The sequence below is a fragment of the Oenanthe melanoleuca genome, chromosome 2, assembly GCF_029582105.1.
Source record: "Oenanthe melanoleuca isolate GR-GAL-2019-014 chromosome 2, OMel1.0, whole genome shotgun sequence".
In the NCBI taxonomy this organism is placed as follows: domain Eukaryota; kingdom Metazoa; phylum Chordata; class Aves; order Passeriformes; family Muscicapidae; genus Oenanthe; species Oenanthe melanoleuca.
This window is the reverse complement of record NC_079335.1, coordinates 61,535,556-61,562,281: the sequence shown is the minus strand read 5'-3', so window position 1 is coordinate 61,562,281 and position 26,726 is coordinate 61,535,556.

Sequence of the window (26,726 nt, the reverse complement as noted above, 5' to 3'; positions counted from 1 at the left end):
TTCTCTTAATATATTTTATGTGCAATTATATAAAGTGCAGTGCTTTTTGATTTATTGCAAATGAATATTCTTTGTTTGCTAGAGTCATGTACATCATTAGTTCAAGTGGAAGAACAGCATTTAGATTATATGTGTTTAGAGTGTCATGCAATGACTTTCTAAGGCATATCTGATCATGCCAAAAAACCTGATCAAGAAAATTCAGGGTGAGAAGTAAAAGATGGATGTGATTCAAATCACTAGCATTCTGGATTTATTTGTAAATTTGTTCAAAACTCTTCAGGACAATTATTTTAGAAATGAAGTGCCATAAAATGCCATTAATTTTTATTTTATAAAAATATTAAACAAATTTTAAACCAGTTTCTGGAGTGGGGAGGGTGGGATGTTCCTTTAGAAACATCAGAAGAAGATAAGAAAAAAATGGCCCAGTACAACATTGAAACAGGTCCCTAAATAATATATATATAGTCTCATTATCCTCCTATGAAACTAAGTTAAAATTATTATTAGGTCTTAAGTGAAACAAGACCTTTTGATAATTGCCTAAAAATACCTTTTTTGAGATAAATTCCTGTATATAATCCCCCAGACCTTTTCATATGTAGATTCCCAGAGAGCAAGAAAACAAACAAATTCTTAATTTGTCAATAGTTTAATAGTTTACTGAATGTTACAGGAAGCTTCTTCCAGCTTTAACATAATTACTGCACTTGGGCATGGTACTGCTCCTTGTGCAATCTACATCAGGGTATCCTCACCACACTCAACATCCATCCTCATGGGGGAAATTTTGCTTTAGAAAGTGCTCAGGCATGGCACTAGTCCTGGTTGGAAAGTCCTCTTCTTTTCTTTTCAGTGGAATTCCTGTGCTGTCGTGGGCAGAATATCAGGAAAGGGAACACAGCCTCAAGCTGTACCATTGCCTGTTTGGTGTGTCCCAATGAAGACAGAGGTAATGAACACCACCCCATCACAGCCACTCTTCCAGTCCACTCTTGGTAAGGCATGGTTTTGTGATCTAAAAGGTACTCTTTTATACAGCTAATGAAAAGAATTCCATTTGCAAAGAGCAGGGACTTGGGGACTGGACAATTTTTATTCATCCTCCATAGCTACTTCACTTCAGCAAGGCCACTTTGCATGAATAGAATGAGGGAGGATATTACCTGAGAAGAGATCACATTTACAAGGATGTATAAAAGTAGAAACATTTTTCTTTTTTTAGATTTTTACATAATTTTAGGTCTTAATTTTGGGGGACTTCATTTCAAATTGAAGAAAAATGTGACATTCCAAGTAAAAATTATCTGAAGAGTGTAATTGGTAACACTGATATATTTCCTTTGATAAACTTTTCTTTTTTGTTTGAATATTAAATATATAAACTAAATGTACATATAAAATATACAGAGATAAATATCAGGACATACAGTTCATAATATTGAAATAAATGTAATAATCTATTTCAGTTTAATAGAGCAAAAAGCTTTAAAAAGTGCTCACTTGATGTCATTAAACATCAAGAGAGAAAAATAACATTTTTTTTATTTTCTGTTTAAAAGCTGTGAAATTGACATATTTCCATCAACTATTTCACTTTAATAAATCTACATCTTTTGCTAAAAAATCTGCTGAAACAGTATGCTCATTCCAGTAATCCCTTTCTTACCCTCAGAGAGGCTATAACCTGTTTTCATGTTGACGTGGTTTTCAGAGTCTGTAAAAGAGAGATTTTCTTTTAAATGAGAGAAACTGAGAGACACTCAGAAAGCAGGTAAAGTCTGAGAAGAGCCTACACAGAGAAGTCAAGAGACCATGTGCTGATTTAGTGCTTTTTCAGGTGAGCAGCAGTACACACAGTTTTCACAGCTCTTTATCTAAAGTACAGAAAACCCTGCTAAGACCCATTATTGAGCAGGACACAACTTTGGTTGCTGCCTACAAAAAGAGAGAAATTAACTACTCATGGTTCTGTATTTTGCTGATTAATTTCTAATATATGGATAATGTATATCTATGGATAATTTGTATAGAAAAAATATTTGAGAAACTAAGTTTCCTGATTTTCCTAAAGTTATTTCAGTGTAGTGTGGTTTTTTGAAGGGTCTCTGGTGCCAAACAGTCTCAAAAATGCTCAAAGATGAATAAATATATGTTTACTTTTGGTTGAATGCCATTTATTTATTATCACACCAATTTAAAGACCAAACCATTTTTTTAACAAGTAAATAAAACTCTCTAGGTTCACACATGTTTCTTGTGTACATCTGGAAACATTTCTATCTGTAGTGGAAATTAAATGTGCTTTTGACAGTTCAAAAGTAGCCAAAATGAGAAAAAGATCCCAACAGGTCATATGATGGTGTTAACATCACTAAAATTATTGCTTTGAATTATACCATTTTTCTATTAATAAAACAAAAGTAATAAAAAAACCCTTGAAGTTTTGTTTTGCTTTGTTGTTGATACAATACAATATCTATAGCAAGAAATATCAAAATAACAGAAAGTAATAGAAAAGAGACAAAAGATTACCACCACTTATTCATGTTCTTCAGTGACATAATTCTGGTCATTTCATATATCAGGGAAGAAAGACATAAAGAATTCATATTGTTACAGTTTTTTAGATTGTACAATTACAGTGTTATCATTCATATATTGCTCAGGAGGACTCTGATATCTGTGATATTCACTTGACAGGTAGTGTCCCTCCACAGTTTCCCCATCCAGCTGTGGCTTGTATGGCTGTGGAACTTTTCGGTGTTGCAAGCAATAAATTGCCACAGGCAAAGGATGCAGACAGTGTCAGGTACAACAGGCTTTGTGCTCCATGGAGGTAAAGTTCTGGAGCCTACTTGGTACTTCTCTTGAAAGAGTCACTTTTGGCATCCCTTGAATGGACTCACCTCACCTCACTGCCCAGCTGTCTCCTGATTCCACTCCCTGTAGCTGTCAGGTTTGCTCAGAGTTAGTGCTAAAGTGGGAACTGACTTTTGTTTTGCAAAAACAAAATCCTCTTCTCCATCCTAAGGATCTCTCGGATCACAGTGTGATGTACTAATGAAAGCAGAAGAGAGGTGAGAGATCAGTCTTGTCTGCCACAGGTTGCTATTCTTCAAAGAAAACTGTGTTTTCTTGAGTGTTTATCCCTAAAAGGTTAATACAGATTCTGAAATTTCTTCCATCCTTCCAGCCACCGCACAAGGAATTTTGTCAGTAGTGTAAAAATGGTGAAAGACCCCTTATAGCTTTTCTCTTCCATAAATGCATGTCAGAGAAAGAAATGAAAAACAATTTTTGTGCTTCACAGTAAGAGCTCAGATTCTATCACATCTTTTAAAGTTTGTAGTTTGCTGATGAAGCATGATCCATTTTAGAAGAATGCAATTCTGTTGGACAGTCCAAGCTGTTATTGGAAGAGTTGCACACACTGCCAAATTCAGAATTCTCTTGGCCTGTTTTCTATATAATTAACATAAATTTCTATCAATTCTTGTTTGTCTGAGCTTTATTGAGTAATAACAGATTTCTACATTTTACATCTGCCTTGAAAGTATTCTAATCAAAAGTTCACTAGAATACAACCTGCAGCAACGTTGATTAAAGTTACATATTTAGGGAAAAAAAAAGGTTACTACATAGGTAATTTTAAATTGGTGAAGGAAATGTTTATCCCAGGCATGTGCTTTTCAAATATAATTTCACAAATCTAATTTTTTAAAATACATGAATATTCCTCAGCAAATAATATCCACACTGGAAAATTAATTTGCAGATCACCTTTGAACAATCCAGTTTCCTTAATCCCTTTTTTTTAAATAACTGAAATTAGCAGTTTCTTCTGCCCATGAAAGTAACAAATAGCTGGTTTATATATGGCTTTTCCTTCTGTCAAAAGAAATGCATGTATGCACTGAAAATAAGAAACAGGAATTTTTATTCAAAAAGATAATTAATAAAAGGAATGACTTTTGTATAAAAATGGTGTTTAGCTTGGTAGTGCATCCTCAGTCAACTCCCCAATATCTTTCATCCAACATTATAAAACCACTTATGTTCAATACCGATAAATGTGCTACTTTGTAAAGCTACAGCTGAAATAACGTTTCAAAGCTGCACTTGGCAAAACAATAATAAATGCATTTTGATAAAATCTCAATTCTATTTTTTGAGGATTTATTTCTAAACTGTTGGTACACTCTCCACCTTATAAAAAAATTGAGTGTGTTCTAGCAGGATCGTCATCTGAACAGCGGCTTGAAGGGTGTTTGAAGTACTGCTGCTGTGTCTGAAAGACTCTGATCAGGACCTGGTTTGTCAGACTGCATGTTTGTCAACATTGATATATCAAAGAGGTCAGGTCAACAGCACGTCAGTATAAAGTGAGCAGGACAGGGTCAAATGGAAGCCCTGAGCCTTGTACCAACATCAGATGGGAAAATGTGAAGTACATTTAAAAGGAGGCAATTGTTTCTCTCTCCTCACTGAATGCAGGTGTATGGTTGTTGTTCTGGATGGTGCCTTTTTAGATTAAGAAAATAAGGTGCTCTCAACAGTATTAAAACAGGAAATCATTTGAAGCAGAAGCAGAATATTTCAGTGTTTTAAAATCCTCTTCAGATCTTAAAACCTCATAAGAGAAGGTGGAAATCGAGTGAGATTGGAAGGAACAGGGGTGAGAGGCCAAATTCACACTTCCTTCAAGCACAGAATATACCCAGCCTGGATACTGTCCCCAAACACGCTCATGAGCAAGTCTAGATGTCGTATCCATCCCTCATTCAGGCATTAGCACTGCTGACTCTTTGCCTGTCACTAAGTGTCCTTTCAAAATCTGTCCTCCTTTTAGGCTGTGATTACACACCAGTCAGAGATGGTGCCTTTGATCAGTTATCATCTGCTTTTACAGATGGAGGCAATGTGATTTGCCAAAAGCTGCAGAGTAAATCAGAAGCAGAGTCAGAAACAAAACCTGGATCTAGATTTATAATAGATCTGCTACCAGTAGGCCAGAGAGCAATAGACTTTGCATATTCATGCTATTTCAACCAAACACTGAAAACAGTATTTGATTTTCCAGCCTGAGAAATGTAATTACAACAATATGTTATTGATTTGCATGGTGCATTTTGATGTTGATACTAAACACTTTAGTGGAGAATGGATAATATGACTGGGTAGATGGACAGCTGCCATTAACCAAAAGGATGTGATGACATTTCTGCAATGTGTGATCTGCAGTGGATCAGAACTGATGTTCAGCAGTTTAAGCAGAAAGTCAAATGTTAGGACAATGAACTTGAAAGCCCCCACCAAGTACTCTGCCCCTCTGCCCTCTGTCAGACCGAGTTGGGCTAACACCAAAACAAAACATCTGCTGAAGATTTGAAAAATTATTCCAAGCAGTTTTTCAACTACAATCCAAGGACACATCTTCACTACCACCAAATTAAGTCTCATTTTACCAGTGAGATCGACATGGTTTTAGTTGGCTCGGCTGAAAAGGAACTCCTCAGAGCGCTATAATCTGTGCTGGTTCTCTGAAAAACAAATGAATGAAAGCCAGAGAGAGAATTTCTTTTAAATACAGATGTGTGTGCATGCTGGGAACTGACACACTTTTATCACCATTAAGAAACCTGTCCTCAGATCAGCATTGCTTGATGAGGAAAAGAAATCTGACAATGTATAGCACGCATCTGTTTATATTTAGCAGCCCTTAGCAGAAAGTTGACAAGGTCTGCCCAGGAGGTTTACAATCTTGTGCTTACCACCCCCACCATTTTTTGCCCTTCTCTCTCCATAAGGAGCATTCTTCCTGTTGTGAGATATAAAATGGAAACCTTGGGGTTTGGTTGCTTTTTTTCCCTTCCCCTTAGGTTTTTCTGTTAAGGTCAACATTGCTTCAGAGTCCACCTATCACTTCTAATCCAGTTGTTTCCAGTATTCATTATATCAATTCCTAGCACAAAAAAAATCACCTTCCTTGACTCTATCTGTGAGTTCTACTGCTCATCATGAAGAAATTCAGAGCTGTTGAATGATGATAGGTTAGAGTGAATAAAAAAGCGCCTGCAACAACAACAAAATAATAAAAAAGGGGGGAAAAAAAAGAAGTGGAGAAGAAGGTTTCTGAAGAATGTGGGAAAGATAAATAGGACTGATACTTTGTTTCATTGTCAGTAGCACTCTGGGGTTATTTGAAGCACTTATTTATGCACTGTAAGCAGAACAATACTGAAGAAGAAATGATTAAATACCAGCTCTCTGAGCAATAGACATCTCATTGTGGCAGGCCTAGACTCACCACTGGGTGGTTTTGATAAAGGCAATATGAGTTGATAACTGATACAGTTTGCCAGGGAGTCATCTGGGGATGCTGACAGCTACTATGCTTTAATAAAATCATTAGAATGTAAATGTTTTTATTGCAAAATAAAGAGCCTCCAGCAAAGTTGACACTATCGCTGCTCCCTCCACTGAATGAAAGCACCGATTAGCATTCAAATGATATAATGATAGTCTGGTTATCTTTATTAAAATTTTTCAAATCGAGTCTTCATTTTGCATGATTGAGTTTTAAACAAATGCAATATTCAGTAGGCTGGTGAGTCAGTCTGAACACTCTTGAAATAATTAAAGTGTGCCTTTTATTTTTTTAAACATGTGTTTCATAAGCAATGAATTGGATTTGCTATTTTAATATGACAATATCTAGTTAGCTTTGCATAAAATAGGGATGTTATAGCATAATTATTGAAAGAGTACAACTTTTAAACATATGTTTCATAAAGCTGAATTCAATTTTCTGAAATGTGGCAGTGCCAGTCAGCTACTGAAATAATATCAAAGGATGACTTGATTGTTTAGGTTAATTTCTTGGACAATCTTTGCTATATCGTAATTGATGGTAAATTGCATGCTTTGTGGTATTTCTTTTCAAAGGAAACACAGAACTCATTTCCCACAATGCTCATCAATTCACAGTTCAGACTTTACAACTGCAAGAAAATGAAGGAAATTCTAAGTAAGTAGTTTAGACCCTGAATTTCTGCAATGTACGATTTTGTGTAAACTAGCAGAGGTTTTGAACTATCCAAGAAGAGCCTCAGGAAAACTGAAGCATAAATTAACGATCTACGTCCATTAAACTGTACTCTACATAGGATCAATCAATCATTAATAAATATTTAGAAATCTTATAGGACCTGATCTCTTTTTCATTACTTTTTTCAGTCTTGTCAACTTAGGCTAACCTTTCTCCTGGATTAACCAACCTTATAAAACACACTGTACTACAGATATCAATAAATACACAGTATTGTAAGCAAATATGTTTTGGTTGGTTCTTGCTTATAAAAAAATCAAGAGAATCAATGATGACCTAAATGTTCCTTAAAAAACATGTGCCTGAAAAAGCTGTAGTATTGACTCCATCTTGAGACAGCTTCAGAGCTGAATTCTAAAAAAAAAAATAAAATTCTGAATAGCTGACAAACTCTTGTATCCATTGTTTGAGGAAGAAATGGATAGTGCAGGAGCATTCTCAGTTCTTAACCAGTCATTTATTATGATGACTTTCTGAAGCTGTTCTGGATGCTTCAGAAGATTCTAAAGAATCAGACATTTTACTATTTACATTTCACTGAAGATGTGCCAGGCACTATCATCAAAAGAAAGAATATAAATACCCCTCTGGTAATAAAGCTAACATGTGAGAAAACAGGAATGTTAAAAATATATCCTTTTAACTCTTGGGCATTAGGAAGTACTGGCACACAAAGCTGTGTTATAGACAAAAGACAGCAAATAATTGAGAGGGTTTGGTGTGGGATTTTGGGTTTTTTTATACATGAGTATGTATAAGAAAAAAACTTACCTAAAAAATTAGAAATTGGCACATCTGTCAACGTGGTATTATTACACCAATTTGACTAAATGGGACTAGGATGTATTTAGCAGCATCATCTATGAGAGGACTACTGATAGTGCAGTAGCTGGCTGTTGAGGAAAATACATTCCTTTTTGTGCCAAGAAGATGTTGTTACAATCTAAAGGACACAGGAAAGAGTTCAGGCCACAGCATTTCTCTCTCTCTGCATCAGATTTCAGAACAGTCTGTAGAGCAGCCTGCATCATCCTAAGAGCCTTGTGCCTGGGGATTAACCCCTCCCAGAGAGAGAGAACATCTCTCCTGTCTACTACCAGTGCAGTCAGTCTGGTCCAAATGAGGGATATTGCAACAGTCTTTGGAACTAAGCTTCAACAAATGCTTTATAGTATTATTTAGAATTTTATGAGATCACTGGTCTGGAAGAAGAAAAGCTTTCCAGTTTATAAATAAGTTGTCTTCTAATGACAACTTGAAAAAGTGAGAGCAAGACAGTAGTAAATCTATGTAAAAGCCATTTCAATACACATTCTGCTGAATAACCAAGGGAAGTCTTCCTGCTATCACCCACAAAATATTACTATATGGAAATCTTCTCATGGGACTACATACCATAGCCACACAATCAGTTATGTTGGAACTGGGCATATAACACTTCTTTTCACTTCTTTCAAAATTTTTTCTAAAATAAACCAGATTTTTTTTTTCAGGCAGAAATTTTCTTTTCACCCAGAAATTCAACTGCAAGCCTGATACTTTCACATGTCATTTCTTTGGGACAGGTATTGTTCCAAACGTCTAATTTGGTTGTCACATGAAGTTTTATAAAAAAGGTCTAACCAGTGTGTCTGGTTATAATCAAAGTCTGAGTCAAGAAAAAGGAAAAGGAAAAAGAAAAAGGTGGCACTCCACTTTTTGCTATCCGGCCCAGGTATTGCATTATTGATTCAGGGACGAAATGTGCTGAGCAAGTGGCCCTGGATGGAACTAAAAGAAACCCTTGGGACCATTTATGAGATAGAATTTGAGCTCAGTTAAAGAGCTATAGCACATGCTGTTCTTCTTATTGACAGGGAAGGAGTTTGCTTTTTTTTAGTCCAATCAACACAGTAACATGTGCTTTAGAGACTTAGGAAAGACTGCAATCCCTACACGTGTAAAAGCTGGACAGACATGACTGAAGTCTGAAGTAAATGAAGAGCAGGATGTTAGATGTAGATTTGGGTAGACATAGGCCTATACTAGGTAGAAAATAAAGAGACATAAAAAACATGGAAGGAAAAAACATTGGATATGCCAATTGAGGGCTAACCAAGTAAGAAAATCTTTGAGAGCTGTGGGCAGTGCACTTTTAAGTGGATAGTGAGGCTTTTTCAGATTATGCTTGTTTGGTCTTAAATATAAAGTGAAATACAAATAATATATACATATTTAAAAAAATGCTGCCTTTTGAAAATAGGAGAGTTTTTGTAGGCATGCAGGCCTGAGCAGAGGAAAATTAAGCAGGATAAATTGATAAGAGGAAAAGAGAAAGGAAAAGAATGATAAAAAAAGAAAGAGCAGAGAGAGAGAGAAAACCTGGAGAGAGGATTTCCAGAGCGAAGAATAAATAGAGATGAGAGTAGAGAGTAGAGTAGAGTAGAGTAGAGAATAAAGATGGAGAGTAAGAATTTTATACAGTGTTAAAGTCCATGAAATTGCAAGAATAATATAGAAATATGGGATTATATTAAAGTAGATAACAAAATAAAATTAAGATTCAGTTATAGCCTTAGAAAGGAGTTGATCCATTGCTACATTTCATAGTATTATCAGTAGCACTATGACATAACTTGCATCCTGAATTTTCAGTCTTTTTTAATGGATGGTATCAACCTCATGGGGGACAATACACAAACTGTGTATGCTTTTCAGATGCTAACACATGCTGGACAAAGCTCAACAGCTGCACTCACAAGGGCGTGTTGAAAATGTGGCTGAACTGCTGGCATAGAAATCCAAGTGTCTTGAAAACAACTGCAGTATAGCTTTAACTGCCATGCTCTGCCTCCTCCCCAAACTCTTCCTTCTGGCTCACAGAAGGCTGTCAGACACACGAAATTCTCTGTACTTTAACTAACAGAATAAAATATCTAATATAAATTACCTTTGACTGCTGAAAGTCTTTATTTACAGCTGCTCAGAGCTGCATCTGGAGAGTTTAGGTAGAGACTACAAGTGCCAGATGGTGGCCAGACTTACCCAATTAGCAATCTCTCTCATCCTGTGCCTGGCTTTGCAGAGTGACTCCTCACATCCCAGTTGCCTGACTCAAGCCAGTACCTCTATGGTCTAAAATAGTAAATACTAAAATAGGAACAATGTTGTCAGGTGAGCCAACACAGAGCTCTGTAGGCTTGGCTCAGTCGGAAGGTGCTCTTTGCTCTGCTTTTCTGGCTGTTGAAATTAATGATGTAGCTCTTGAACAGTTCAACTTGTTGACAGGTAAGGCCCAATCCTGGACTGCTTTTTAAGGCAGTGGTATGTTTAAAAGTGTAATGAGGGCTGTCCTCAGTGGACAAAAGTGGCAAATCAGGGAGAATGGGATAAAAGAGGGTTGACATTCTCAAGTAGAGGTATTTATGTTCAGGAAAAAAAATCTACAAAGAAGCTTATCAAAGCATATTCAAGTTCAAAAAGATCATCTGCTGAAATCTATGTGACAAATCAATGATTGAAAAATTTTCATTTATAGTTGTAATTGTGCTAAAGCACATCATCCAGACTGATCTGTGATTAGACTGCTATGTATAATTGGAAAAACAAATAAAAATCACAGGCTTTTCCAGTGCACAGTTTAGGAAAGGCAGAGCTATGCAGACAGATTAAAAGTACAGATCCTCATGGGACTTTTGGAAAACATTCCCAGTCCTACTTAAACAAATTATTAGTCTCATCCAAAAAGTCTAATTAAAATAGTTATGTTACTCTGGCTATGCTTCTCCAGGTGATTAGGAAGACAAGATCTTGTATTACAGCCTGAAGGTGGAAAGAGGTTGATGTTTGCATTTTGTTACATAGAGTTTCTTTTGCTTTTCTGACCTGACCTTGGCACGGAACAGGGACCAGGGGAATGTCAGCTTTAAGACACTCAACACCCACAGACTCTGAGACCACTTGAGAATCATTAAAGCCTCCTCTGCATCACAGTGCCAACTCCTCCCAAGAAGGGGAAGGAGAACAGGAATGGGAAGGGTTTTGATGAATATATACATAACCTGGGAAAGGCAAAGTGCATAACTTTATTATGTGTACTGCAAATCTCACAAGAGATATCCAACGTGCTCTAGGAGTCAGGTTTCCAACTGTTTTGTGCTGCAAGAGTAATTAAAAATGACTACTGATTGGATTGAAGGTATTTGCCCTCCTCTGAAAAGTCTGCCACAATACCAGCCCGTTATTGTGCTCATATGAAAACCATATTCCTTCCTCCAAACCACCTTTTATGTCAGCTTTGGTTACAGTTTCATGGACTCAGGGCTCATAACTTTGCTTTGACCCTGAAAAACAAATAAATGCAAAATAAATCAATGTGGAACTTGGAGAATGCCAGTATGTTCCATCACACCTCTTTGGAAAACCAAATTTCAGCAGGTGTAGTATATCAGTATACAGCTGTACTAGTTCAGTAACAAAATTGTGACTAATTGCACTGTAAGATTTGATTTCTGATTCTTTTGTACAGATAGTATTTTAAGAATTTAATGAGCAAATTAAATGGGTCATCCAATTTAAATAGTACAATTCACATAGCAGAAAGGCTGAATGAGTGTTTCATTTACTCCTTAGTTTTATTCTCCTTCTAGCCACTTTCCATCATTTTCCTGAAGACTGGATATTCCCTGTTTTTTTCTGCACTTTTCTTAGCTGTCATTTGTCTTATTTTTTCCTTTGTGCGTAGAAGTAGTTTTGTAGCTGTTATTGTTCTTTTAGCATAAATTATATTTGTAGGAATTGTGACTCAGAGAGACAAAATTAGAACTCAAAGGATCTGCTCAGAAAACATAAGCATCTGTAAAACTTTATCTGAACCTGAATCAAATAGAAAAATTTGAGTAGGTTTATAAACAGATCTAAGTCAAGGTTTTTAACCTCTGAAAAAGATTTGGCTATAGCTTAACATGAAATTGCTTGCTAGGAGCAGAGTTATTCATTAGCACCATATTATTGATATCTAGTGCAGGAAGGTTGTATCAGGGAAGAGGTGGGAATTAGATACCATTTTCAGGTCTACTTCTATTCCTGCTTCTATTCTGTTTTGCTGCATAGCTTTTTTGCTGTAGCCCAAATTTGCTACATGATATTGTGTTCATCTGCATGTTTGGTGTAGTCACTTTCCCAAATTGTTCCCTGCCTCTTGTTTCTCCTTGCTACCCATTTCCCTGGCTTGTGGGTAAGGGAATTACAACTTACTCCAATGCCCTGCAACCTGAGATTTAAGTATTATGGCTGCTGACATAAAAGGGGATCTCATTCTCTTTTATTCCTTCCCGCATATGACCTCAATCTCTATCCTTTAGATAGCTGATTATCCAGATCCTCTGACTCTCTTTTAATCCCTTCTCCTTCATTTCACTGAGACTGCTCATGGAGCAAACCAGGATTTTCTTTTAAGTGAGGTGGAATTATCTAGCTTTCTCAAATCACCAATGTATATTTAGCAAGACATTGGGTTGATGAAAACATAATTGTAATAAACTGTGCTAAGGGTTCTGAATCTAGAGATTTGTTTATACAATTTGCATTATAAATAAAAACTTGGGCTTTTTTCTTTTTTTTAATGAGAGATATTTGAGGTTACTCATACACAGCCCTAAAAAGACATACAAAAATTAGCAAGGGATTTATTTTGAGTAACTAGATCAAGGGTAGAATTTGTTCTTCACAAGGGAAAGAAATAACACAGCTTGCAGGAAATTGATCAATGCCTCCAGACCCATATTGTGAATTTTTCTTCTTTCATCTTTACACACAGAAATAAAGGGACCTATCTGCTTTAACTGGAGTTTTATAGGTGTGTTTTACATGCATTGACTGAGTTACCTGTCTCCTTGTTGGTAAGGAGGTGGGTAATTCCCTATCTGGAAGTGTTGCATTTTTACAATGAGCTTTTTTTGGGCAAACATCAGAAGTGACCACAGTCTCAAAACACAAGGAAGAACACAAATTGGAAGAAAAACACAGCATAATAGACCTTCTCACATTGTGCTCAAGGGGACTCCAGGGACCAGCCAATCCATACAAGAAGAATAGTGTGAGCTAGATGGGACCCAGTATGATTAATCACCTGAGCAATGCAGATTTAGCGCATTAGGTGAAAAGATAAATGTGTAAAACGCTGTGTCAGAACCCATGGAGTGGCCCACACGGTAATTCAGGGTCAGTAATTGAACTTCACTCTAATTATCCTGGGGAGATAATATTAACTTATAGTTGAGTGTGAAAGAGAGAGTCCATAATTCATCACTCGATGGGGCTGCTCATTGCATTGTGTTATTGAAATATGATGGCTCCATTTTTATCCTGTCATAATGACAACTGATGTGCTTATTTTCTTTCTCTGTGCCTCCAGGGGATGATGAAATAGTAAGCAAACATTCTTTCTGGTGAAAGAACAGCACTTTATCACACTGGCTTCAGCTCTAAAAAAGCACTTGCAGTCTCAGAAACAATTTCTAGAACGAAGGCCGGGCATTTCCCCTTGCATTCTGGTTGTAGTCAGCTAACCAAAAGAAAAGCCTCTACCTTTTTCAATTTATGAGATATAATTTTTCCTTTCTCGATTATCAGTTTCAGTTTCTTAATTTTTTTTTTAGAAGTTTCCTTTTCTAATTTTCCCAGGATACATTTGGCTTTCATTCTGTTCCTTTCAAAAATATTAGTTTTCATCAGCAAAGATTCTAAAACCAGTCCCTATTCAGTTTGACTTTATTCAGCATCTGAAAAGTATTCAAATTTTTTTTGTGTCAGGAACTTCCTATCTTTTGCAAACTTTTTCTCCAAGTAGCAGATTCACAGAATCATAGAATGATTTGTATTGGAAGGGACCTTAAAGATCATCTAGTTCCAACCACCCTGCCATGAGCAGGGACATCTTCCACTAGGCCAAGCTACTCAAAGCACCATCCAACATGCTCTTGAACACTTCCAATGATGGGACATCCACAACTTCTCTGGGCAGCCTGTGCCAGTGTCTCACCACTCCCACAATGATCAATTTCTTCCTAATATCCAATCTAAACTTACTCTCATTTTAAAGCCATTCCTCTTTGTCCTATCACTACATGCCCTTGCAAAAAGTCCCTCTCCATCTACCTTGTAGGCCTCCTTTAGGTACTGGAAAGTCTCCCTGGAGTCTTTTCTTCTCCATTCTGAACAGCCCCAGTTCTCTCTGCCTGTCTTCATAGGAGAGGTTCACCTTTGGTCATCTTTGTGGCCCCATTTGAACACTCTCCAACGTGTCCATGCTCTTCCTGTGTTGGGAGCCCCAGAGCTGGATGCAGCACTCTGGATAATGTCTCACCAGAACAGAGTAGAAGAGGAGAATCCTCTCCCTGAAGGGCATTTCTGCAGCCTAGAACATGTTTGGCTTTCTGGGTTGCAAGGGCACATTGCTGGCTGATGTCAAGCTTCTCAGGAACCACCACCCCCAAACCATTCTCCTCAGGGTTGCTTTGAATCTATTCCACACTCAGCTTGCATTTGCCTCATCCAGGTGCAAAACTGTGCACTTGGACTTGTGAACTACGTAAGGTTCACATGGATTCAGCTCTCCAGCTGTTCAAGATCCCTCTGGATGGCAGCTCTTTCATGTCAAATGCACCACACAGCTTGGTGACAATTGGCAAACTTGCTGAGGGTACACTCAATCCCACTGTCAATGTCATCAGGGCACCAGCCCTGAGGAAACTACTTGACACTGGCATCCAACTATTGACCAGATCTTTTTGAGTGCAACCACCCACCCTATTCCTTATCCATCAAGTGGTCCATCTAGTAATCCATGTCTGTCTAGTTTAATGACAAGGATGTCATGAAAGGACAGTGTCAAATGCTTTGCACAAGTCTGGAGAGATGATGTCAGTCACTCTTCACTTGTCTACCAACTCTGTAATCCTCACATAGAAAGCCATCAGATTTTTCAGTCATAATTTGCACTTAGTGAAGTCATGGTAGCTTTCAGAAATCACCTCCTCACTTCTCACATACCTTAGGATAGTTTCCAGGAGCACCTGCTCTATGATCTTGCTGAGCACAGTCATGGCCTGCAGTTTCCCAGATCTTGTTTTTTTTTTTTTTATTTTTTTAAATGGAGGTTATGTTTCATCCTTTTCCCAATCAGTAGGAGCCTCACTGGACTGCCACAATGTCTCAAATATGATGGCTTAGCCACTTTATCTGCCCATTCCCTCAGAACCCATGGATGCATCTCATCAGATCCAGAGTTGTGGATATCTCCTCACTGAAAGTGTTCAAGACCAAATTGGATGGGAGACTAGTGAAGACCAAGGCACGGGCTGGAACAAGATGATCTTTAAGCTGCCTTCCAACCCAAGCCATTTGATGATCCCATGACTTGCACATCTTCAGGTTCCTTAATGGTCTCAAACCTGATCTTTTCCTGCAATGAGTGGCTCTCATTCTCCCAATCTCTACCCTTGCCTTCTGTGACTTGGGCAGTGTGGAAGCACTTGCCTTTTATAGAAATATTTAATTTTTAGATGCACATTTTTTTCTTGTAATATTCATAAATGAATATATTATACTTGACTATGCAAATGTGACTCAGGCCTTTCGTGGTATTTCTTCCTTTTCGTAAACAGAAAACTATCTTGTACATAAACTATACCTTTTTAATTTCTCTTATGTTTTAGTATCAAATTATTTTAAAAAAATGTCTTTGGGCAATGTTTTCTGATATGTAATATTTTATTATGTGTTTAGAATTCTTTACTTTATGGGTGTGCAAAATTTAAACCTCTACGGTGAGGATGAAAAAAGCTGAAAGTATGTGTAAAATAACATCTTCGTTTCCACAATGTATATTTTCTACTGAATTCAGATCACATCCTTTAAAGAAAAAGCATTAAGTTTCCTTAAAGCTTTCCTAAGAATTCATATTAGCTTACACATCTAGATATAATGGAACCTTTCTGAAGCATGAAATAATATTGTGTAGCCTTATGTGAAATAAAAATGTTAGAGTATTGAGTTAATTAAGCCACTGATCTTTAATAGCAGTTATGTTCATCAGCTTACATTCCTGCTCTCTTTCAGAATCAGTGGGTTTCTCTGTGTATTATCTATCTCTGGTATTTTAGAATTCCACAGTCAAGATAAAAAAGTGAAAATAAAATGAACAGCAATATTTCCCATTAGTCTCACAACTTAATCTAGTTTATCTTTTTTAATAAATGGCTACATTTATATTTTCTGACTTTTGTATACAAGTTATATAATGTCAAGAAATGCATTTGTTCTTTAATAAAACTTATCCTAATGACTGAAGGTTTGATTTATGGGCAGGTTGTTGTCACCTTGACTGCCTGAACCCTTTCATTTACTGCAAGAGTTCCAAGACAGGTCACAATATTTACACTAGGTCAGAACAATAATGTCACCAGGATCATGGTCCCTGACAATAGCCTATCTGTCTCATTTAAATAATGAACACCATTGGTGAAAATTGCAGACTGAAACCACAGCACACTTTGGACAGTAACATACTGCTGTGCAGGATACAAAGAACCAATATTGACACAAAACATGATCTACTTGTTCTAATTTGCTAGCTGTGTATTTCTTATTTTCAAAACAGGCTCCATCAGTACACAGATGATCATGAAATAAAATAAGAATATTTTTGTTGTGCTAATTCTCAAAATAGAGCATTCATTCAAATAAGTATGAGGATCAATGTGCTGCTATCTTTCTCCGGTGTAGTAAATTTCATGGCAAATGTTTATAGTTTATACTTTTCAGACATATCAGAAATAATTTATAAGAGTTGTTTTTGATTGATAGAAGGCAGAAAACTGAGTCTTCTCAAACCCTTAACAAGTTCCTGATCTACTTCAGGTATTCAGATCCAAGGTATTTCAAATCACTGTAAAATTCAAAAGTGTGTAAGCACAACCAGATACCTTGTGTACAATAAAAGGACCAGAATAAAATACTACTGTGTCAAAACTCATTTTGTACAAAAATTGCAAAGAACATTTACCTGTTCAATGTCCAATTTGTGAAATTCACTACTCAAAGTAGAAGCCTATTTTCCTTCCATCCTAAAGAAATGGTACAAGACAAGCACCTCCCTGCTTGGGGCTCCTGCAGCAGGGCTCAGTGCTGCAGCCCTCTCACAGAGTGCCCTTAGCTGATGCATTCAGCCTAAGATCAGCAGTGCTGCCCCATGCTGTGCATGCACATGGTGCTGCAAACCAGCCATACCTGTGGCGTGGTCTTTCCACACATGGCCATCCCCCCGTTTTCTTCTCAGCGTGGTATGGGTGTCTCATAGAGCCACATAGCAAAGTGGTCTGGAAACAATGATGAGAGGAATGCTGCAGGCTGCCCAGAGCTCAGCAATTGCACATGGTCCTGAGCTGCATGCCTCCAGAAGATGGGGTTTATGACGCAAAGGCTCTGCTTGACAGAGGCATGGAATTTTTCCTTGTGTGCAGACAACCGTATTTGTATCTTCCTGCTGAACATAGGTGGATGAGCAGCTGGTGATAGTTTGAGATGGTTGAAACTCTGAATCCTCAGAATACAGAGTTTTAACCTATCAAGGTTAAGGAATGAAATTTTCCGAAGCAGAATTGGAGTAAAACCAGAAAGAAGGAAAATTTACCAAGTACCGCAAACATCCTAAGTAAGCTGGGCCACAATGCACCAAGAACACAGCAAGAATGATACTGGAAATATTTTGTCAGATTATGCTTATGATAGAAAAACTTATAATATTTTTTAGTAAACTACTTAAACCAATATGGACCAAACACAGTACCTAAAACATATGCAAGTCTTCAGAAAATTAATGCATAAAGTATGCAAATATTGTAATAAGATTATTGTTCTTATTACAAAAGTGACACTGCCTGTTAAATCAGCTACTATTTAAGTGTTGCATTGTGTAAGTAAAATTGGTATCCTGAGATTTTGAGTGAAAGGTAATACTACCACATAAAATGAAACATAGCAAAAGAGTTCTAACATCAATTTCAAAATAAGAAATTTGTCTGCACATTTTCTCCAGAGATGCATTCCTTCCTAGGGCAAAAAAAAGGCCTCCTCAAACCAAAAATATGAATCAAAGAAATCATACATTTACTAGCAAGGTAAAAGATTTTATCCTCATTCTTTCCTCACTCACTGAATTTGCACTATAGAGAGTGAAAGATAGAGTTCTTGTTAAATGTACTTTTCTCAAAATACCGTGTTTAATTAGAGCTTTTTTTTCATTTAGTTCTTTCCAGCAGGGTTATTTCTGCCTTCCAGAGTTCTCTAATGGTTGAGAAAGGAGGAGAGAAATTGAATCCAAGAGAGATTCTTGGTTTTGCTCCAAGGAGCATTGTTTTATTACAGTTCTGTCTTGGGAAGGCATGCGACAGTTTGGTCCAATGTGGACAAAACATAAATTTTGAAGCCTTAGATAGATCTGTGAAATAGAAGTCTCTGAATGGACAATTCCAAACAATCAAGAAAAGGTATGTGAGGACCCTTCCATCCACCTTACATCTGTGTAACTCAAGATGACACATCCATAACATGCTACTTCTCATTTTCTTTGCTTTCTTTTTGAATAAAAGGGTAATTTTCACAGCATTTATTGAAATAGTGGATATTTCAAACCCGCATTTCATTTTTAACCAGCTATAAGGAGTTCCTTTAGATAATAAGTCAGTAATTCCTTCAGAAATCAATGGAAATGCTCAGAGCTATTATTATCTTGACAGCATATTGCAAGATTAGTAGAACAATTTCACTATGTTTATAACTACCTCATGCTGGCATTTGATTCCCATTTGTCTTTAAAATGAAAACAAAGAAAAGTAGTTGCACAATCACTCTCAATCTCTGTCTCTCAAGCACCAATCATTCTATCAACTGCACTATTATTTTCTTCAAAGCAATGAAAAAGTTCCTGTTAAGGAAATTTAAAAGTTCAAATGGGTTTTAGGTAAATATCATTTTAAAATGTATGTAGAAAAAGACTGATTCATTTAGCACCATATTTTAAAAAAAATTGATTAACAACATATGGCTAAATCATAATTTTCTTTTAATGACTAGGGAATATACTCAGAAAGGTAAAAAAAGCACAAGAAATTTCTGACCTACAAATCTGTCATCCTCTTATTAAAAACCCAAAATACATACACACATGTGTATATATATATATATACACACACACATATATATATATACATATGTATATATATATATATATATATATACACACACACACACACACACACATATATATATACACACAGAATTATAGTTTTTATTTTTTGTATGTCTATGTTGGCTGCTGTTTATCACTTTGTTATCTTTCAGATGGTTAGAGATGGTTTCATTATTTGCTTATGTGCCTTTTTTGGCTTTTGTGTGTGTTTTTTTGGTTTGTTTTTTGTTTTGTTTTGTTTTGTTTTTTACAAGGATTATATATAACCGATGTGAATGGCTCACATTTTTCAGCCTCAAAAAGATCTGTTTACTTTTTGTGATTTCATTTGAACATCATCAGACCCAAATGACTTGAAAACATCTGTCTTATTTAAGTACTCTCATTTTCTTCTTCCTTTGTTCTAGATTGGAAACTTCTTTTCCTCTTTTACTCATCAATTTTGCCAATAGCAAATGGTGGCTTATAATTTTAATGTCTTATTAAGATCCATAAGCCATTAAAATACTTGGCCATCATTAGTCAACAACTCTTCTTCTCCATGAAGAAGCTGACCAATGATATTCTTAGTTTTCCTTTTCTTATAAATATACATATTTTGCACTATCAATTCCATTTCTTGTAAGTTGCACCTCATTTGCTGTTTAGACATTTAGGATTTTGTCCCTATGTGTTTGCTCATTGCTTTTTAACTTATTCTCAGTAATCTAACATATTTTTTGCTTCCTGCACAATTTCTCCATTCATCTGAATCTCTAAAAAGTCACAATTCAAGGAAGTTTCCCAGCTGCCTATCTTCGCTTTAGTTATTTTGTACTTGTGCTCATAAGAGAAGGCCACTGATATGACTTTTTTTCTTACATTCACCTGCAATGTTTGTCAGCCCTCTGAGTACATATGTCGTTGTGAGAGCCTGACTTTTTAAATATTTTTTCCATGTCATTTTACTTCTTAATCCTATCGGATCTTGAATACCATTGGTTAATTTTTATTCACATTAAGATGGCCTTTCACCTTTACATTCTTATCCAATATTTACAAGCTGGCTGGAATTAACTCTAACTTTGTATATCATTTCCCTAATTCCATATTCCCTTTGAAAGCAAATTGTGTGTGCTGAATAATTTTGCTATTTCTTCACAGAAAACCTTATCCTGAGCAAGTTCACATTTTTGATTCTAGTAGATCTTTATCAGATGGCTCCATTGTTTTCTTCCCCCTCCCTTCTACTCAGAGATTTTCAACAAGCCTCTTTCTTTTTCTTCTATCTTGGCAAGCACATATTTCCTTCCTCTTCAAAGCAAGGCTTCCCCTTTTTTCACTCCCTGCCTTTCTGGTACAAGCTATTCCTATTTTATATTAACATTCCAGTAACAGAAATTATCCTGTCATTTATTTAGTACACCAATTTATTTTCAATTTGACCAACTGGTAAGACTGACAACACTTTTTTCTTTCTCATATTTCTTCCTTTAATATACCCACAGCAGGGTATTTTACAGACACCACATTTCCTTAGCACAAACATATGAACAGGTTTTTTAAAATAAATAATCATTTGCTTGTGAAATGCCTCTCCCATACCAATTTTCCACTTACCCAAAATAATATTCTAAAGTGCTGCATCAATACACAGTTACCCAAAAACACTGTGAAAAGTTATTTTAAAATTAAAGTGGATTGGATGACCTGGGTTTATACTTCTAATAAACCTAAATTTGTTTCCAGACATAAAATTAAAAATTCAAGTAGACTCTTTGTGGAAATCAACAAGGATTACATGTCTTTTATAGAGGCACTAGCCACATAATCATCTGTTAAAAAAAAAGCTATGGAAGAGGATAACAGAGAGTGCAAATAATGTGTAACTGTAGAGCACCTGTTTCAGCTTTGCTTATTCTTTTTCCTTTGAGTTCAATTAAAGTGCTTCTTTTATCTTTTTATGCTGCTAAAGAGCCAAATTAAAATTGGGGTAAGCTATCACAGACCTTCAGTATGAAATAAACTGCAACTACAATATCCTCTATTTTTCATAGGGTTTATAACATTAGTGACATTTTTAGTAAAGATAGCAACAGACAGAGCTTGAAACCAAACTTCTGCAGGAAAACCAGAAGTGACATGACAAAGGGCTGACATGATATCCAAGATACTGATTTTTATTGTATTTGATGTCTGTTCAGACATGTTTGACATGTCTGTTCTCACACCTCCTCTCCTCTAATAGCAACTGTGCTCTGATGAGATACATCTTCCATTTCCAGCCCTTTTTTTTCTTCTCATCAAAGCAAAAAAAATTCTCCCAACATAAAAGTAGCCTTCTCATCTACTTGAACTAAGACTCCAAATTTCAGTTTTGACCAAAACTTCTAACAAAGTAATTAATGTTAAAGTAAACAGGTATCAAGAATGTCTGTGTGTAAAAGGAATGATCCCAATTCAGCCTTTTATTTACTTTGCACTCATATCTACTTAACCTTCTCTAACCTAGCCATCTATCAAGAAACTCTACAGCTTTACATGGTGACTAAGCTTTTGTCTAATAGAATATTTTAAGCTCGGGAAAAATGAAAATTATTTAACTGGTATTATGTGCTCATAAGGTTTTTAACTCAGTGGATGATGGCATAGGTTTAACTGATGCACTGTTGCAAGAATCTGTTGTCAATTAGGGGTGTTAGCACTTGAATAAAACACCCAGTCATGCTGTCAGAACTTCCTAAATTGATTACTTGAACCAATTAAATCTTTCTGCACATTATCCTGCTATGCAAATTTCCCTGCATAAAGAAATTAAGCAGGATTTCCTAGTGTTCCTCTCCACAAAGAAAAAAGGCCACAGTAAAAGGAAGAATCAAACAAAACTCAATGAAGTCTTGAAAGAGTTTGGTATTTTTCTCAGGCTGTATGGTGTTAAGAAAGTTTTGGTTGGCCAGTTGGTTGGTGTGAGGAGTTGCCCACTAAGGACTAACACTGTCAAAATGCAAAATAAGGCCAGTTTACTTCATTTTGCACTAAGCTTTTAAAGCTGTGGTCTAGGGAATGTGTTTTATTAGCTTATAACCACCTGTCACTTCACTCTATATAAAACATTTGCTAGAGAGCAATTAAGCCAAAAATTCTCAGAGGATCATTTTAAGATATTAATCATAAACTACACGAGAAAGGAAGTTGATATAGACAAATATTATTTGTGTTGCAAATCAAACCCACCTTATTTACAATTCTTAAAACTGAAATTCTCTCAGATTTTACTGTTGTGATCAGATGCAGATATTTTTATTCTGAAATTATTCTACACAGGTACTGTGTACATTTATAGACATGCCTTTGTTACTTGAAAGAAAGTGGTTATATATTTCCAGTTGTTTTTCTTTTCTATTTCTGTTGGCCTTTTACTTTGAAACAAGACAGGTCAAACAGAAAAATTATGAGTAATTCAGAATGTTGAAAGAAGAAGGCATTGAAAAGCCTAGAAAGGTCTGTTTCAAACAATTCAGGGTATTAGCTCTTTCCTCTTCTTTGGTAATTTGCAGTTTTTTCCCTGGAAAGAGGCAGAATCTTATGTGCCTTCCCATTCCAGGATAAGAGTTACAAAAGTATGACTTAATGAAAAAAATACCGTGAAGATTTTTAGGCTGATGTTTTCCCAATAATTGAGATTAATAAGGAGGAAGAACAATTTACATTAATACAGTGATGTGGTGACATTTCCTTATATAACTAACACAGCTGTTAGTTATGCAAACTATTTGTATAACTGTTGTACAGCTATACAAACTGTTTTACACAGTTTGCTGTTTTGAGTGGACAAAAATAATTTTATCCTTAGATGATTTTCTTTAATATGTTTGCTGATATACTTAAGTCTTAGAGAAAATTAATCATTTCTAAATAAATTTAAGGTGTTTCCTTAATAATTTCATTGAGTTAGAGGGATTCCTTAGCTTGTTGAAATAGACATATGAAAAGAAAGAAATCACTTGTCAATAAAACAGTCTTCTCAAGACCATCATGTATATGCACATTTGAAATAATCAATTAGCCTTCTCTTGATGTTTAATTCCTTGTATATAAAGATGAGGTAGGCTTAATGTTACAGTTAAATGCTCCAGATTCAGTCAGATTTGGTTTGTCTTCTCCAGTATTTGAAACACCTAATAAAATAGTCTTTTAGCATAATTTCATTATTTTTCATTCTTTTCAAGCTACATCATTTCAGTTAATACTCTGTTTGAGTGAACATAGTGTTGATAGGCCATGCTATAGTTTTAATAAATTTTCTTCCCTTATTTATGATTTCCAGCCTACCCTTAGCTGTTGTAAACAGAGGCAGAGCAACTTGGTGAATATCAATCAGTCTTACCAGGTTAGATTTCCCCTCTCCTATCAATAAGTTTAGTCCTTCAGGCATGACAACTCACATCAAGGGGTTTTGTACAGTGCTTAAGCTCCTTAGGTCGTTTAGATATTCTTTCTACTAGATCATCTTTTGACATGTTCCTAGGGATAGCTTCTTCCCCTCACATCCCTCTATGCAAGTATGGTTCACATCCAGCTTCTCCCCATGCTATTCTTAGAGGGAAACTGGGTTGCATGTTTGGAAGAGGCCTGACTTCCAGCATGTCTCTAAAAATGCTGGAGATAGCAGACAAGTAGATCTCTCTGTGGCAAGCAGGTCAGCCTTTCCTTGACTAAATATTCTGAACTTCTGTAATTCTTTGTAATTCTTTGTCCCATCAAAAGCCATGTCTCCATTATCTTGGTAAGAGAATGTGTACAGGAAAAAGAGATATCTTAGCCTGAAAGTTTCAAAAATACCCATCCAAGCACTTGAGGTTGAGCCAAACAGGTGACAAATTGTTAAGTTGCAGCACAGAACACAAACGTTGAAAGTAACTTCACAAAAAATGCAATTAAAAAATGAAGGTGAAAAGAATACCCTCTCTCTCTCTCTCTCTCTCTCTCTCTCTCTCTCTCTCTCTATATATATATATATATATATATATATATATTTACTAAAATGATGGGTTTTATCAAACTGCATTGTATTCAAGTCAGCAGTCATTTTTATCAAGCAGCCTGCCTGAGCAAAAAGGAGCAGTCATGTACAAGTGAAATTCCAATCTTTCTTCTGTGCTCCATGTGTTTCTGTTCCATGGTAAACTCTATTTGTTTACTGTGTTTTCAAGGATAGGAAATTTGGTGAGGGGCAGTAACACCAAAACCTGAAAAGCTGTCATTTATATGCTTGCAGCTTTCAAGAAATTGAGTATATATGTCTAGAAACCTGCAGGGAAATATAAACTACTACTACTACTTCTATCAGAAACAGTAAAATAACTATGAAGGATCATAAATAACAAAAGATACTATTTATTCTTTGATATTACACACCCATTCATCTAGAAAATAATAAAAATAATAACAATGTGTTCAGGGGATCTCCAGTACTACTATATTCCCTTCAAGGCAGAAGATAAATTAGAGATAAAAAGTCATCTATGTTATGTTTTTATACATTTATAATTTTAAAAGCCCCGTTAGAGAGTCAAGTGGACAGAAAAATGGCAAGGTTTCCAAAGCTACATGATAATTGCACTTGTTAGCAATACCCCCCTTTGGTTGCACACTGGATAGCAGTCAGTATGAAAAAATATAGACAAATATTCTTCAGTCTCTACACAGTCAGTATTAATAGGTTCTGGGAATAAGATGGGTCTGAGCAATGGACACTGACAGTAGTATCTTAAGGCATTCTGGATGGAAGGGCAGTGTAATTTGTGCAAACTGCCTGGCCATTTAACTTTAACTACCATTCCAATAATTTCCATTCTAAATTATGCCATGTGCATAGAAATTCAGCCAGTTATGTCTAATAGTAAAAACAGAAATTAAGCTCTTCAGATTCTATCTGCTTTATGTATAGGACGAGGTTAAAAATTTTGCAAATAGAATTTTTTAATTTGAATGTTGCTCAAATAGAGTATACCATGTTTCCTCCCTGCAATTGTAGACACACACAAAAAAAAAATATAACAGAAAATTCTTCAACATATTATTTTGCCATAGCTTTGTGACTAAAAAAATGTATATTTCTATATTCTAGTAACCAACCAAAATTATTTAAAGTGGGTCTGTTTCATAGTGATTAGGGTTTTAGAATGCAGATGTGTAGGTAGGTGTGTTTGCATGTCTACGTGCATATGTACCTGTGTGTGTGAAATTATATTTACAAAGGCAGTCCTTTTTCTAATATAATATGTTTTCTTAATTATAAATTGGAACAGAAATGAAGGCATAGTCCAGGATTTTGAATTGTACTGGAGCAATCTGAAGTAAAATTCTTAGTGGTATCTGTGTACAGAAATCCCTGGTTCACACTGTGAGCAAAATGAAATAAAAAAAAAAAAAAAAAAAAAAAAAAGAAAGACAACTGCTAGCTCTGATCAGCTGTGCCATATTTTCTAAAAGCCCATGAACCAGAACAGTGGGTTAAAAGGAAGTTGACCTGACACATCCAGGTAGACTGATAAACTGAGCTGAAAACATTTCATCTTGCAGCTGATGCCAGGTGAAGCATACATGACAAATTGTAATGGCTGCAGGGTAATGGATCACCTGTAAGGGCTCAGTGTTCCCTCACTAACTTGCTCTCACTCTCTCTCCTGCTTTCTCCCACATGCAGCAAGGTATTTTCCCTTCACAAACCCTAGGGCTGCAAGGAAAAATCTCAGCCTTGGGCAAGCCATTCAGCAGCCCTGACACAGCAAGAGCACTGCCTTTACACACACACCTTTACAGCAGGGCAGGCTGCACGCTCAGAGTCACAGTGGCTCTCCCATAAATTCTCACTTTGGGACAGCGCCTGTCTGCTGCCTCTAAAGAAGGCAATAACTGCAGAGTTGTTAGGCCTAAAGAAACATTTTTAGTGGTATTCCATCACCAGCTTTCACTAGTTATCAAAGACGTGCTCCCCTATAAATGAGGGAGTCCTAAAAATCCTATGTATTCCTAAAGCATTGTGATGTTTGATTAGACTAGAGCAACACTCAGCTGAGGTTCCAGCCCAAGGCTGAGCTGCTCATACACTTTAGCGTACAAACAGATAAGCCAGACAGCAATATAAATAGCACACTGTCTGTTTCTGGCTCCCTGTCTGTCAAACTGCCTGCCTTGCAGCCCAGCTCCCTTTGGGTGCAAGCTGCTGAGTCTGCCAGAGGAATGTCTGACATGGGGCACCAGCCACAGAAAAGAAGAGCATCATATACAGGCAACTCAGAAATACTGGACAGGGTTTGCTTAGAGGCCCCTGAACTCCCTGTCATTCCCACTTTAAATGTACAGCTAACCTCTGCTTTTTGTTATGCCAAAGAACATAAC